This window comes from Antechinus flavipes, chromosome 4, assembly GCF_016432865.1.
Source record: "Antechinus flavipes isolate AdamAnt ecotype Samford, QLD, Australia chromosome 4, AdamAnt_v2, whole genome shotgun sequence".
NCBI classification, from domain to species: domain Eukaryota; kingdom Metazoa; phylum Chordata; class Mammalia; order Dasyuromorphia; family Dasyuridae; genus Antechinus; species Antechinus flavipes.
Window position 1 is genome coordinate 190,144,478 of NC_067401.1, and position 15,756 is coordinate 190,160,233.

The 15,756-nt window shown below is 38.7% G+C and overlaps 1 long non-coding RNA gene and 2 other non-coding genes across 3 annotated transcripts; all 3 read left to right on the forward strand.

The window, feature by feature from the left end:
• Nucleotides 1-8,055: 8,055 nt before the first annotated feature.
• On the forward strand, nucleotides 8,056-10,493 carry LOC127561081 (uncharacterized). Its single transcript, XR_007953456.1, has 4 exons — nucleotides 8,056-8,418; nucleotides 8,641-8,674; nucleotides 8,910-8,947; nucleotides 10,312-10,493. It is a non-coding gene; the product is annotated as an uncharacterized LOC127561081 (long non-coding RNA).
• Nucleotides 8,743-8,805, forward strand: LOC127563626 (small nucleolar RNA SNORD48). Its single transcript, XR_007954067.1, has one exon. It is a non-coding gene; the product is annotated as a small nucleolar RNA SNORD48 (small nucleolar RNA).
• On the forward strand, nucleotides 9,701-9,768 carry LOC127563618 (small nucleolar RNA SNORD52). The gene has a single exon (XR_007954059.1). It is a non-coding gene; the product is annotated as a small nucleolar RNA SNORD52 (small nucleolar RNA).
• Nucleotides 10,494-15,756: the final 5,263 nt, after the last annotated feature.

The following is a 15,756-nucleotide window of genomic DNA, read 5'->3' on the forward strand; positions in this document are numbered from 1 at the left end:
TGAGGTTAAGGTAGCAATTCCTAGTTCAAAATAAACATGTAACAAATTCACAATGGCCATTCTTTTTGCCAAAAGGTAGGTTTATTTAGGGGAAGAAGTTACAGACAAAATAAGAGGTAAAATAGGCACCAGTGTGGCAATTATGAAATAGAGTTGGGAGAGCAATGGGCCAGAACTTGAAACAAGGTATTAAGTGGAATTGAGGAGACCATAGTTAAATCTAGTTTAGCATCGATTTAATCCTGCAACAAATAATGGTTTCCTAGTGATATAATGATTGGTGTATACTCAGTGTAGAACATATAAACTAGGAGCCTCAGCCAGGATTCATTGGGCAGAGAAGGAGGCAGGAGCTCAAGCTCTCAGAAGCAAGGAGAGAGGTCTCTAAGAATGCTAACGGGGCCCCAGAAAAGGAGACAAGACTTTGAAGGAGACAGTAAAGTCTTTGGACTTTAACCCCTGGCTGCACTTGTGGTGATTACCGAACTGAAACGAAGGCTGCCTCCAGAGACCCCAAGAAAACCTAACCAAAGAGAACATTACACAATGGTGTCATCAAGGAAAGGAATTTGGAGAAATCCATTAAAGGAATATGCCATGAGGCCTGAGCATGCCATTGACTGGCAGGTTTCATTCATAGAGGAGTTTAGCAGACTAACTAGAGTTAGCTAGAGTAAGGAGAAAGATGACATTAAAGGGAAGACACTAAGAGGGAGAGAAAAAGAGTGCCTCCTAGTTGATTTAGTCCTGGAGAGAATTTAGCAAAAATCTTCAGCATGAGCAGATCTTCTATAGGGGAAATATAGCCTTGAGCATTTCTCAAGGAAACCAGGGAAGTAAAAGCAGAAGCTCAGAAGGAGAGATCAAGGAGCCATATGGAATGCTAATGAATATCTCAAAGGTTCTTTAAAGATGCATAGTAATTGGGGGATAGACAAGGGAGAAAGAATTCCATCTGCCAATCACTCTATACAAACAGGATATAGTCTGGGAATTGGTTACGCCTGAAAATAGTTGGCTAAGCTGCTACCTGACAAGGATAGATAGTAAGTCCATATCAGAATAACATAATGGAGAGAAGAGGAGAGAATAAGGGGGATGACTGAGAGAATTTAGGAATTAAGGGATCTTTCAGCTTCCAACCTTTTAGTGACATCACTACTCTAAGGTATGCAGTCATCTAAAGTATTCAATATGAAAAATTTTAGCAGTGATTACAATTTAGGGAGGCAGTAGGGACTATCTAGTACAGTGGTGTCTAAATCAAATAGAAAGTGGGAGGAGGACTAGACCATACAGAAAGGATATCTGTGGGTTGCATAATGATTTAGAAAACCATATTTTAACATTATCTATGTTCTATTGTATTTTTGTTTATTTTGTTAAATATTTCCTGGTGTGTGGGACAGGTGCTAGACCCCATTCCCCAAATTAACCAACCAGAAACATCTTTAGGTACAAAGAGAAAGCATTTATTTAGTCCTTGCAGGGAGAGGCCCAGCACACCCAGTAGGGATCTTAGTTCCCAAAGTGTGCTTCTCAACCTGACAAGCAGAACACCCAGTTAAATAGTAAAAGATCCAAGCCTTTTCACTGGATAGATGAAAAGAATGTAACTAACCGTCATTGACTAATAGTCACCAATGTTGCCTGATTCCAGCCACTGATTTAGGGTCTGACAAGGTTTGCAAGCAGGATACAGAAGCTGAGAATGCAATTAGCCTAATATTTTGTCACAGTTGTTATCTTTACTTCACAGAGAGAGCAGGAAGAGAAGAGTTAACTTGCTATTTACAGCTTTGCGGATTGTGGCTCAGGCCCTGTCAGAAAAGGGAGGAGGACCATTCTTGGATAAATAGGGACTATAGTGAGGGCATAATTTAGGTTTTTAGGCAGGAGGCAAGATAACATATTCTATTCCCAGGGTAGTTTTGGATAAGTGTTAACCTCCCACTCCGAGGGTACCGATTGCCAGGGCCATACATACCAATTTTCCCCAGATAGACATGGAGACAAGACTGATGTTAAGGTACCAAATACTAAGGTGATTTTAGGTTGGCCAAATAGTTGGTATTTCTGAAATCCAGTGGCCTTCCCCATCAGGACCTGTAAGACATCAATATGCCAGCCTTCTCCAAAGGATTAAGGTTGGACCTTGCCAATGTCCTTCCTCGGCCTTTCAAAGGACCTTAAAAAGCCCTGTTTTATCCACATCCACCGGGCTGGCTCTCTAACTTATATACTACAGCTGTGTCACCGGGCATGATGACGGGCAAACTTATCCCTGACCCATTATACATTCCTGCCTTCCTGTCTCTCAAAGAGGTTGTTGAACCTTCCCTTGCTGGGTCTGGCAATCCTCATTGTAACCACTCCCTCAGAGATTACTGATTGTCAGCATGCCTAATCCCAGGCTTTTGTTTGAATCCTCCCACTGCCTCATCAAGCAGTGGTTCTTGTTCAGCAGGGCATCCGGACACAGGAGTTTGTGAGCTCAAGTTTGAAAGATACTGGAGCCAACATTCTCACATCCTTTTATCATCTCCTCAAGGCTTGTGTCCTCATCTGAGGAGGACATGGCTTTTTGGCAGTGGAACTTAGTGTTCTGATTTCTGCATACGAAGACCAGCTGCTTCTCCTTTACATACTAATCTCTCAACAGCCACCTGTAGGTGAGCCACGAAATCAGGGAAAGGTTATACTGCTGGAGGTTAGGAGAGCCAGCAGCTCTTTAACTTATGGAGATTTAACCCTGTAACTGTTAACTGCCTCTTTCAATTTCTTACATTTCTTCCACTCTAATAGGGCCCATGTTCTTTCCTGGGAGCTATCAAATAGCCAAGTCCTTGCTTCCTGGTTACCTTTGTTGCCTTCTTGCCTTCTGTAACATATCCTAATTCTGACTGTAAATCTACTTCCTGCTTCTTTCCCCACAGCCTCTTCCTGTGATGTCACATCTACTTTTGGCTTGCTTTATCAGTCTTGGGGTCTCGTTTCCCTTCCCATGATGGGACCAGCTGAACTCATGAGGTCCCTAACCAATTCCATCCCTATATGAAGACGAACCCATCCTGGGGTCTCATTTTCTTTCCCATGATTGGACCAGCCGAACTCATGAGGTCTCTAGTCCCGTCCCTGTTCTTCAGGTGCCATTTGTCTATCCGGGAAAGATTAGTATGTATGGCCCTGACAATCAGTAGCCTCTGAGTGGGAGGTTACAGACAAGGATGGAGTCAGAGTGGTGGGCACCTGGATATTTTTTTTTTTCTCTCTCCTTCATTGTGTCACAATGCTATGTAAAACTCAATTTCCAGTCCTAATGGCAAAGAAGGGGAGGGGTGACTATGACCCCGACGTATCCGGTGCCCAACATTAAAACAAAACAAAACAAAAGCTGCACAAAACTTGGTGCTTTTTTTTTTTTTTTTGCCAGTATTCCATTGAAATTCCAATCTCCTTCTCAATTACACATTGAAGAAATACCAGATTGTGGGAGAGCAGTTCGAAATGTCAAGAATTCACCACAGGTGTTATCATAGTCTGAAATGATATCCTTTATTGACAAGAAAAGGCTCAGGGGCAAAATTAAAAATGATTTTTAAAATGGACTGTGAGAGAAGTGGGCTTTTTAAGATTGGAGGTGTGTGGGATGAAGTGCTAGACTTCCTTTCCCAAACTGATCACTCAGAAGCATCTTCAGATACAAACAGAAAGCATGTATTCAGTCCTTGCAAGGAGAGGTCCGAACACACCAACTGAACAGCCCAGCATAGTGTGTGTGTGGCCCTGGGCTGGAAATAGGGAAAGGATTAAATAGCAAAAAAAAGCAAACAAACAAACAAAAGAAAAATGGGGGCACAACCCCTGTTCCTATTGATTTTTTAAAAATTCATTGGATGGATTAAAAAGGAAATAACCATTGACCAATGGTCGGCTATACTGTCTACTTCCTGTTGGTCATGTGACATCTGGAAGCTTAGACCTCGGATTTGACCTTTTCTGTCTTACAGTCCTTTGAGAATAGAGGATCCTTTAATTTCCTAAAATTTAGGCCTAAGGTCTGATTCACTCCATTTCATAGACTTTTTGAGAAATCTTCACCTGGTCCCATTCAGAGGGAAGAGGGGAAGGAAAGTAAGGGCAGAATTAATGATTTAGGAAGGAGTTAGGGTAGAAAACAAATTTGCTTACATCCAAAGTGAGTAACTGCAGGATGAGACTGGAGGTATAGATTATGCTTTTAAATAAACTAATAAGACAGTTTCAACTCAATGGACTTTTGTGTGTGACAGTGGGAACAGAATGAGCGCCATTAAAATTCTATTTCATTCCTGACAAGAGAGCTTGTTAAAGTTGCTGTTCCACATCACACACATGGTCAAAAAGGAGCACATGTACTTGTTAGGTGCTATGTAGTTATTAATAAAAATAAACATTATTATATATTAGAGTGCATCCTCAATATAATAAAAAAATGAAGATACAATCTTGAAAATCCCATGGGGCTAAACTGGGTTAAGGGCCTGAATTATTCCTTGTTAAAGTCTGAAATCCTAACTTTGCTCACCTAGTTCTCCATTTGTGAACATGTATTTTTCTTTTTTTTTAATAGACGGACTTTTTATGGATTATAGATTTTTTTTTAAAATTAAGGCTTTTTATTTTTCAAAACATATGCATGGACATTAACATTAGTCCTTGCAAAACCCTGTGTTCCAATTTTCCCCTTCTTCCCCCACGCCCTCCCCTAGATGGCAAGTAGTCCAATATATGTTAAACATGGTAGAAATATATATTAAATCCATTATATGTATACATATTTATGCAATTTTTGTGCTGCACAAGAAAAAAAGAGAAGCAAAATAACATACAAGCAAACAACAAAAAGTGAAAATGCTAAGAACATGTACTTTTGACACCCAACTTTTATAGGTCCAAGGGAACAAAAAAGACATCTCACTGCCAACTCTAGCCTGTCTGGCAGGCTAGAAAAGGCTTTCATTTCTTGGGTGGATTCTCACAGAATCTGCTCACAGAATCTAGCTGCCAGCTACATAAATAGGCCCACGATAAATATACTTGAGCCAGTTGCCCTATACAATTCAGCTAAGTTTTGGTTCCTTCCTTAACCGTATGTGGGGTCTGAGATCAAACATTTCAGTAACTATTCCTGTTCTGTGCTGTATTTCTTGCTGGTATATTTTCCATAAAGCATGAAGATTCTCTCATAGAAATGTTAAACTATCTTAAGCAACTGCTATTCAATTAAAAGTTTCTGATAATTCAGCTTTTGAATTCTGACTTTCCTACTTTCCTTGTCTTTTGCCAAAAAGATACAGGAAATTTTCAAGGAGAAAACCCAAGCTATTTTCAAACCTGGGTTACATATGTACAAAATTTTGGACCTTGGATTGCATGGAACACAAAAACAGGGCAGATTTTGTCTGTTGAATCTGTAATTTCTGAACATCCAGTTGTAGAACAAAGAAATAGTATGGGGAGTGTTGATAGTTATGAAATAAAGAAGTAAACAGAATGAAGTCATCTAAGAAAATTTCATGAAAGAGATGTTTTGAGTCCAGTTTTTGAAAGAAGTCAGACATATTTAACATGTATAGGACTGCTTGCCATCTGGGGGAGGGGGTGGAGAGAGGGAGGGAAAAAATCGGAACAGAAGCGAGTGCAAGGGATAATGTTGTAAAAAATTACCCTGGCATGGGTTCTGTTAATAAAAAGTTATAATTATTAAAAAAAAAAAAAGTCAGAAATATTGATGAGGGAAAGATTCCTTTCTTTGTGATTCCCAACCTCCCCTAGTTAATGTAATTACCCTTTAACTCACAAATCCTGGTCCCTTTGTATTCCAATAGAAGATCTGGACCTGTCCCAACTCCCATCCAAATCTGAGCCAACTTTGGGGTTACACCCAAAAGCTCCTCTAGCAAAATCTCTCATTATAAAAGGGACACACTGGAACCCTCTCTTTGCAGAGATTCCAAACATGCTAGTCATGTGAGGATCCTCTGTCCACTGGACCTTCTGTCCAGTGCCCTCCTTATCTCTACCTTCACCTATCTCCTTATTTCCAAACCCAATAATAAACCTCTTTTATCAATCTAGCTCAGCCTGATAAATGCCTTTCTTGGGGACTCAAGCCACCTCATTTACTGCTTCATCCTTGCACCGAATCCAGGGGGGTTGCAGGGGAGCTCCATTTGACTCCCTGTACCCCAAACCTGCCACTAGACCTCAATTTCATTTAGGTACCCCAAATCTAGACCTCAACAATATGAATCAGCACGAAAAGAAATTCATCTGAAGAAGACTGGCATAGAAGTGAGAATAATGTCATGTTTCCCTCCCTTCTACACCACTACATTCATCATTACATGAACTGTATTTGGTTATGCATCATTCACATCATGAAGACATAATAATAGCTAGCTTTATATATGTGTGTGCCAGATACTTTACAATATCTCTAATCCTGAAAAAAATAGCTCTTATTATCCCCATTCTACAGTTGAGTAAACTGAGGCAGGCAGAGATTAAATGATTTACCCACGGTCAGACAGCTAATAACTAAGGTGGGATTAGAATTCAAGTTTTTCTGACTTTTGACCCAGCTCTCTATCCATTAGTAAAGGCAGGACACTAAAAGTATTATTGATTTCAAAAGAAGTACATTTCAATCTATTTACTTTATAGCTATAACTTGGAATAATAATTTGAACTCAGATCTTCCTGATTTCAGAGCCCTTACTCTATTCACTGATCCAGTTGCCCCAATTGGTTTGTTGTTTTTGCCTTTTATTGATTTCACTTAGACAGCAAGGGTCATTATATTTATTTTTCTCCTAGTTGTGCTTACTTCACTTTATCAATTCATATAAAATCTCACATTTTCCAAAATTTCTCAATTTTGTCCTTTAAGGTATGGAAATCTGAGACTGAAGTTTCAATTGAATGAGATTCCTTCAATGTTGTCACTGACCCCAGGCCTAGATTTCTGGTTGAAAGAGACCACTTACTGGTCCTGAACCAATTTTCAGCTCAATAGAGATGTCAGGTTCAGATCTCCAGCTAAATGAGACCATTTATAAATTCGAGCTAAGTAGAGAGTGGTCCTGAGCCAATCTTAAAAAAAAAAAATCGAAAAAAACCCACTTAACTGCCCTGAAGAGTGGATCTCTGTCAGAGAGGAGTTTCTCAAGAGTTCAAGGAGAGTTTCTTCCCCTTCCCCCCAGTCAGGACAATTTCAGGGTTCCCTCCACATTCACATAAATCACAGTTTTAAATTTTTAAAATTTAAATTTTCCCAACCAATATAGACATCCACTGTTTCCGGTTTCTTTACCACCACAAAAAAGTATTGCTATGACTGCTTTGGATAGTTTGGATGCTTTAGGATGCGCATGGTTTCTATCTGACCTTCTTGAAATACGTGTCCGTGATTTTGGGGGCACATTTTTCTATATTTTCTATTTTATATGCATATGATACAATGTTTATTTACATAGTGTTATATATAACATTATTTTTCACTTAAGTAAAAACTGACAGAAGGGGCTAATAATGAATCGGGTCCCCAAATCCCATTCCCATAACGGAACTCGGGCCTTTTCATCCCTTCCAGGGGAGGGGGCTGCGAGAAGTTACAGCGAAAAGGAGGCGCCAAGTGAAAGGCGAGGACAAAAGAGGTTTTCAGATGGGAGGGGGGAGAGGGCAGAACTCGAAGGCCTGATGGACCAAGCTCAGGCCTAGATCGTTATTAACGTCTAACCTAAGAATTTAGCGGTTTTTTTTTAAACTCCTCCCAACGGCGAGCGTCGGTAGGCCTCAGAGGCGGATCCTGGTACGTGCTGTCCCCTCCTCTTCCTCTAGCACACTTCCGCTCTGACTGTGGGGACTTCTCGGGTTTGGCCTACCAATCTGCCTGTATTTTGGGTGACTTTGTTTTAATCAACAAAAATTCCTTTACAGATTTTCCTTCCAAATAAAAAAGTAGGATTGAAAGAGAAGCCATTATCAATTTTCCTCTGTTTTCTTTTTTCTTATACTAAAAGAAGAATTGGGAAAGAGGCTTGCGCTTAGTTTAGGCACTGCCTGTGACAGCCTCACGCTTCAAGGTCTTTTCCCTCCTCGTCCACTTTCCTGAGGCTTTAAATAGCCGTTTCGTTAAGGTTAAAGTCTTTTCTTCTTCATGGCCTCCTCTCGATTTTGTGATGCAGCCTGGACTTTGTGCCATGGCCGCCGAGCCCGCGCTCGCGATTCAGTCCCCGGCCAATGCTCGGTGGGTTGATCAGGAAGGGAAAATGAGTAGAATGAGGAGTTTTTCGGCAGTGTAGGCCTTTGGAGCATGGGTTTTTCCCCCCACACTCGGTTGCCACCCGGACCGTGGAAGTGACTAGATCGCTGGTAAGGCCGCAGCGGTGCGAGGTCGGGGGGGGAGGGGAGGAGGGGGAGAGAGGGGGCGCGGATAACCCAGGAATCTGGACAGGATGATCCTACTTTTACAGACTAGAGTTTCTGATGTCCTCATGACGTCACCATTTGGAACTGATCCAGCCTCAAAAAAGGGAAAAAGGGATTCCTGGTTTCCCTTCTTTGCTCCTCAGGTTTAACTTTGCTTTCTTCTAGGACTTAGGACCCACGCAACAGAGGGCACCCGTAGGTAAGTGACCAGGTGTAAAGGGGATAGGGGATTTCCTAGTTGGGATAGGGTAGTATGATTCCTTGATTGGCATGATGACCCTAGAGTGGATCTGAGTATCTCCTTGATGCTACTACCGCAGCGCTCTGACTCTTGGTTGGGATTAGGGTGACATGGAACCCTCTAATTTTTGATAATTCTCTGAATACTTTTTTTTTTTCCCTCCTCTGGCTCCTACCTTCATAATCCATGGTAGGGAATTTAAGCAACAGATTCTACTTCAACACAGGAAAGGTAAGTGCTCTGTAGATCTGTGGGAAGCTATGAGTGTTTTCTTTTTTTTTTTTTTTAGTTGAAAATTATCCTGCTTTTAATTTAATTTAATTAATCTTTTTGCTTTCAAAAAGAAGGTTCTTTAGCTTCTTGTTCTCCATGGTCACATGGACTTGTGTTATACATAACTTAGAGGTCATTACCTTCTGACTCTCTTTTCATACATATCCTTTCTTTTTGAAAGGAGTATACAATGCCTTTTTTTATTTGAAGTTTTTTATTTTCAAAACATGCAAGGATAATTTCTTTCAACATTGATCCTTGAAAGACCTTATATTTCAATTTTTCCTCCCCCCCCCCCCACTATCCCTTGCCCTATATGGCATATAGTGCAATATATGTTAAACATGGTAAAAATATGTTAACTCCAGAATAGGCATACATATTTTTACAATTGTCTTACACAAAAAAAGTCTGATTTAAAAAATGAGAAAAATCAATTCAAACAAACAGCAAAAAGAGTGAAATACTATATTGTAGTCCACCCTCAGTTCCCACAGTCCTCTCTCTGGGTATAGATGGCTCTCATCATCACCATATCCACATTGCCTTTTTTTCCTTTAACCAGGCTCTACAAATGGAGACTTTCTTGACACTTCTCTCGCAATGCTATTTTCTCCCATTTTCAAGTGACGTAGCATTCTCTTCATGCCATTTTTGTGTTCCCAGAATCATTTCCATCCAAGGCCTGCTTCTCTAATGTTCCTAAAAATTGGGAATGATGAGTTTTCAGACTAGAGTCTCTGACACATGCATTGGAGACAAGAAAACCACTCTGACCCATCCTAGGAATTTGAGGCCTTGGGATTGTAGGGTAGGCAGGGAGACATATTCCTGGGTCCTTTATCTTATCTTGTCCTGTGAGTGTCATTGGGTAGGAATAACTAATAACTTAGTTATGGAACTAGTAATTCCTGTTATAAAATTCTTATGAGTTCCCACACTGTTTAGAGAACTGAATTTCTGGGACTTTGATAAAGTGGAGATGAAGATTCTCATTTTATTGCTCTCATTTTTCTTTCAAAAGTATTGGTTTGTAGCACCTATTAGTAAAGGTGCAAGGTAGCATGATGGGATTAGTATTATTACAGAGGCACAAAAAATTCAAGATTTGAGATCAGGCATGATCTGCTTGAATTTTCTTCTGAAAGTGGCTTTGCAGCTTCTGTCTAGAAAGCAATTCCCACTTGTACCTACTTTGCATGTTATACTTGGTTTACCCACTTAAGTATTTTGCTAACAAACAGAATTGGGAATGTGTATGTTGGGGAAAGGGGAGGAAGGAAAAGTTGGAAATAATCACTAATTGTTTTATGGATTTTTAGGGTCCTCATCTTGTTTGTGGTACAGTGTTGCAGATGTTTCAGATCCAAGAAACCAAGAGTTTTTCTACGTGGATCACTGCTCAAATTGGGTGGCAAGCAAACAGTTGGATGTTTGTTTTTTTTTTTCTTTTATTCAATCTCTTGTTTTTTGTATTGAAGTAAAGTTTTTATAAGACCTGCCAGCTTCCTTGTTTTGTTTTTTGATATTTTTGTTATACCAATTATTTCCCACTGTAACTTCTATCTTCCTATAATAGCAGAATTTTGAATTGCCAACATTGTTCAATGAGTCCTTTGCAGGAACTTTTAAGAAAGATTAATCATACTTAGAGTGTAATATTTTAGTGAATGAATAATGTAAATTAATGATTTTTAAATCAATGTGGATTGTTTTTCAGTAAGGGAATTTTTTTCTCCTTGTATTTTATTATTTTTTAATAGTAGTTTTTTATTGACAGAACATATGTGGATAATTTTTACAACATTGTCCCTTGCACTGTTACAATTTTTCCCCTCCCTCCTTCCATCTCCTCCCCTAGATGGCAGGTAGTCTTATACATGCTAAACATGTTAAGCTATATCCTAGATACAATATATGTGTGCAGATCTGTACAATTTTCCATCAAAAAATGATGAATATAGGAATAGGTAGTTTGGGAAGGGGGAAAATCTTTTCCCCCAAGCATGAAAAAATGTTCAAATTTCTTAAAAGAGGAGAAGGACAAGAAGCCCATTCGAGCGCTGGATGAGGGTGATATTGCCTTGTTGAAAACTTACGGCCAGAGCACTTATTCTAGACAGATCAAACAAGTAGAAGATTACATCCAGCAACTTCTTAAGAAACAATTGCAGAAACAGACTATATTTGGGACATGGTAGACTTGGAAAAGTTGGCCAGTGATTTTGCAGATAACTAAGGGACTTGGCCCTAGCAAAAGATTCATTGCTGCTTGCACTGTGGCCAAAAAAAAAAGATCTTCTAGAACATCGTGGTTTCACAAGTTATGAAGAATATAAGGAAATAAGTGATTCTGGGGATGGGAATGCATTTCTTCTGGGTAGGGAATTCCCTTTTTCTTGGGAATTCCTTGGGATAAGTGTTAGAGAATTAATACTTAAGGTACTCTATTGATAACACTTGTTATATGTATCAAGTAGGTAAACTATAATCTTCATTCTTCACAATTCAGTTGTGTCAGGTAGCATTTAGAGTTAGTGGTTTGCCATTTCCTTTTCCAGTTTATTTTATAAATGAGGAAACAGCCAAATGGTTGAATAACTTGTGCAGTCATACAGCAACTGAGAACCAGATTTGAACTCTGGAAGAGTGACTATAGGACCAGTACCTTTACAAGTGTATATCTATGTACACTATCCCCATTTTACAGTTAAGGAAACTGAGGCAGTCTGACATTTAAGTGACTTGCCTAGGGTCACATACCTAGTCAGAGTTGGAGATGGAATTTGAACCTCGGGTCTTCTAACTCCAGGCGCAGCATTTTATCCTAGATGCCTCTAATTAGTGTTAAGTACTTGCTCAATGCCTAATATCTCTAGAGGTATAGCTACATAGATCCACTAAAAGAAAGGAACTGAATTTGAATGATACCCTCTTTGGGTCACAGGTGATGAGACTGGCTTATTTTTGTTTTCATCAGAACAAAATGTTCATTTTGCATTACATTTTGATTTTTCAGTTTTGTTTCAACTCTGACCCCATCGTGTTTTCTTGACAAAGATATTGGGTTAATTTGCCTTTTTCTTCTGTAGCTCATTTTGCGATAAGGAAACTGAGGAAAATTGGATTCAGTGACTCGCCCTAGGCCACACACAGTGTCTGAAGCCAGCATTGAACTCGGGAAGATGAGTCTTTTTTTTAAGACTCGGCACCTCATCAGTTAACTCCCCCTATGCATTAAATAATTACTGACTAGGGTAGCTAGGTGGCACAATAGATCGAGCACCAGCCCTGAAGTCAGGGGAACGGGAGTTAAAATTTGGTCTCAAACACTTAACACTTCCTAGCTTTGTGACCCTGGGCAAGTCACTTAACCCGAATTACCTCAGCCAAAAAAAATTTTTTTTCCTAAGGATTTTTTGAATCTAGTGTCTTAGACCCAGTCTAGCCAAATATTCCCATCTTCCTACTACCCAGCATTCTCACTTATCTAAAGGGAAAACTTTGAGAAGGCAGCATTTTTATAAAGGAAGAAAGGAAGGAACAGAATGGAGAATTTGTATACATTTAATTTTCTGAATATAGATACAGATTTGAGGAAAAGAGTAGGGGAGTAAGTCTGTTAGAGAAGTTGCACCTGTAATTTGGATGTTGATTATAAACTAATAGTGACTAATATATGTAGTGGAAAAAAATTCTGCACTTATGCAGAGGCAGAAGACCTGATATAGAAGACCCTATATAGAAGCTCCTTATTTTGGGCTACTATACCAAAATATGTCTACCTCATTCTCTAGTTTACTCCTTTGGTAAAAGTTTGCCCAGAGTACCAGCTTCAGTTTTAAGAGAATTGATACAAAAATAACAGCTTTGAGAGTTGAGTTCTAGAGTTATGATTGTGGATTAGAATGGCAGGTGGAACAATTGAATGTCATTTTTTTTCCATTTGTGATTGTTGTATTACCTGGCAAATATTTTTTATTAATTGGTAATTGGCACTAAAAATGACTTGTCCTACTAGAACATAAACAGAGATAAACATCTATACCCCAAGGACCATTAAACTTTTGCATATGACTTGCAACTAGAATTTTTCTATTAAAATTTAGAGTTCATAGCAGCAGAGTCTTACTCTTCCTTTTGTATCACCAGTGCTTTGCATAAATTGTTTTATTAAATGCTTCATATACTTTATCTCTCAACCCACATCTAGTTACCATTCTCCCTTCTCATTAATATACCCTATCCTTGCTGTTTTGGCCATTAGCCTAATCCAGGTCTTTAACCTCAGGTCAGCAGTGTGGCAAGAGCTATCATACTTTGGGTAATCCCCTCCAATAACCCCTGGACTCTGTTACTGGGTTAATTGTCCATCAGGAAAATTACAAGGACTTCTTAATATCTTTCTTCTTGAATCCAAACTTCTCTTCCTGACTTGCAAGACTTTTCATAGTCTAGTGACCTTGTACAATCCTCCCTCACTTAAATTAAGTCCACTTGTATGTTATGGCATCACTTTCCTGATGTCATGGTTTTCTTTGAGAACTAAGGACAAACAATAACACTCTGTGCTGCCTATCAGCCATATTCTTCAACTTCCTTCAATTTTCCAAGATTGTTCCTATCTTCCATATTATTTTTCCTCTAATAGGAATAATTTTCATGTCACCCCTCAAGCCAATCCTGTCCTTTAAGGAGCCCAGACTGATCAGAGAAGAGCTGATGTCTTTACCTCTTTATTTCTGGGAAATATTTTGATTAGTCCCCCATGTATCCCAGCTTCCTCACTTATATCCATGTAATACTTTCCCTCTTCCCTGATATGCCACAGTTCCCTTTTAATTTCCCGACCCAGTTTCCCAATTGTGCTGTTTAGTTACTCTGCCTCAGGTTATAACCTTTCCCTTTTAATGTTTGATGAAATAAAGGTTTTATATCTTTTTTTTTTATAATTTTTTTATTATAGCTTTTTATTTAGAAGTTATATGCATGAGTGTTACTTCTGGGCTTTTATCCCAAAGAAATATTAAAGAAGGGAAAGGGACCTGTATGTGCCAAAATGTTTGTGGCAGCCCTCTTTGTAGTGGCTAGAAACTGGAAATTGAATGGATGCTCATCAATTGGAGAATGGTTGGATAAATTGTGGTATATGAATGTGATGGAATATTATTGTTCTGTAAGGAATGACCAGCAGGATGAATACAGAAAGGACTGGCAAGACTTACATGAACTGATGCTAAGTGAAATGAGCAGAATCAGGAGATCATTATATACCTCAACAACGATACTGTATGAGGATGTGTTCTGATGGAAGTGGATTTCTTTGACAAAGAGACCTAACTCAGTTTCAATTGATAAATGAGGGACAGAAGCAGTTACACCCAAAGAAAGAACATGGGGAAATGAATGTAAACTATTTGCATTTTTGTTTTTCTTCCCGGGTTATTTTTGCCTTCTGAATCCAGTTCTCCCTGTGCAACAAGAGAATTGTTTGGTTCTGCACACATATATCTAGGATATACTGCAACATATTTAACATATAGAGGAGAAAAGGAGGGGAAAAATTGGAACAGAAGTGAGTGCAAGGGATAATGTAAAAAATTATCCTGGCATGGGTTCTGTCAATAAAAAGTTATATATATATATATATATATATATATATATGTATATATATATATATATATATATATGGGTTCTGTCAATAAAAAGTTATATATATATATATGTATAATAAAATAAAATACCAAAAAAAACCCCAAAAAACAAAGCAAGACCTTCCTGATTCCTGGCCCAGTGCTCTGTACACTGTGGTACCTCTTAGCTATTTTGTGTCTATGTGATATAACCTAAAGCAAATAATAATGTCATATTTAATGCGTATTATCTTGTGCATATATATCTCTTATCAACATCAATCAATATGATACTCTCAATCCTGGCAGGAAATAAAAACTGGAAAGTCTCAAAAAAAAAAAAAGTTATATACATGGGTAATTTTATAGCATTGACAATTGCCAAACCTTTTCTTCCAATTTTCCTCCTCCTTCCCCCCATCCCCTCCCCCAGATGGCAGGTTGACCAATACATGTTAAATATGTTAAAGTGTAAGTTAAATACAATATATGTGTACATGTCCAAACCGTTATTTTGCTGTACAAAAAGAATCGGACTTTGAAATAGTGTACTATTAGCCTGTGAAGGAAATCAAAAATGCAAGCAGACAAAAATAAAGGGATTGGGAATTTAATGTAATGGTTCTTAGTCATCTCCCAGAATTCTTTTGCTGGGCATAGCTGGTTCAGTTCATCATTACTGCTCTATTGGAACTGATTTGGTTCATCTCATTGCTGGAGATGGCCATGTCCTTCAGAATTGATCATCATATAGTATTGTTGTTGAAGTATATAATGATCTCCTGGTCCTGCTCATTTCACTCAACATCAGTTCATGGAAATCTCTCCAGGCCTTTCTGAAATCATCCTGTTGGTCATTTCTTACTGAACAATAATATTCCATAATATTCATATACCACAATTCAGCCATTCTCCAATTGATGGACATCCATTCATTTTCCAGTTTCTGGCCACTATAAAGAGACCTGCTACAAATGTTCTTGCACATTCAGGTCCCTTTCCCTTCTTTAAGATTTTTTTGGGATATAAGTCAAGTAGTAGCACTGCTGGATCAAAGGGTATGCACAGTTTGATAATTTTTTGAGCATAGTTCCAAATTGCTCTCCAGAATGTCTGGATATATTCACAATTCCA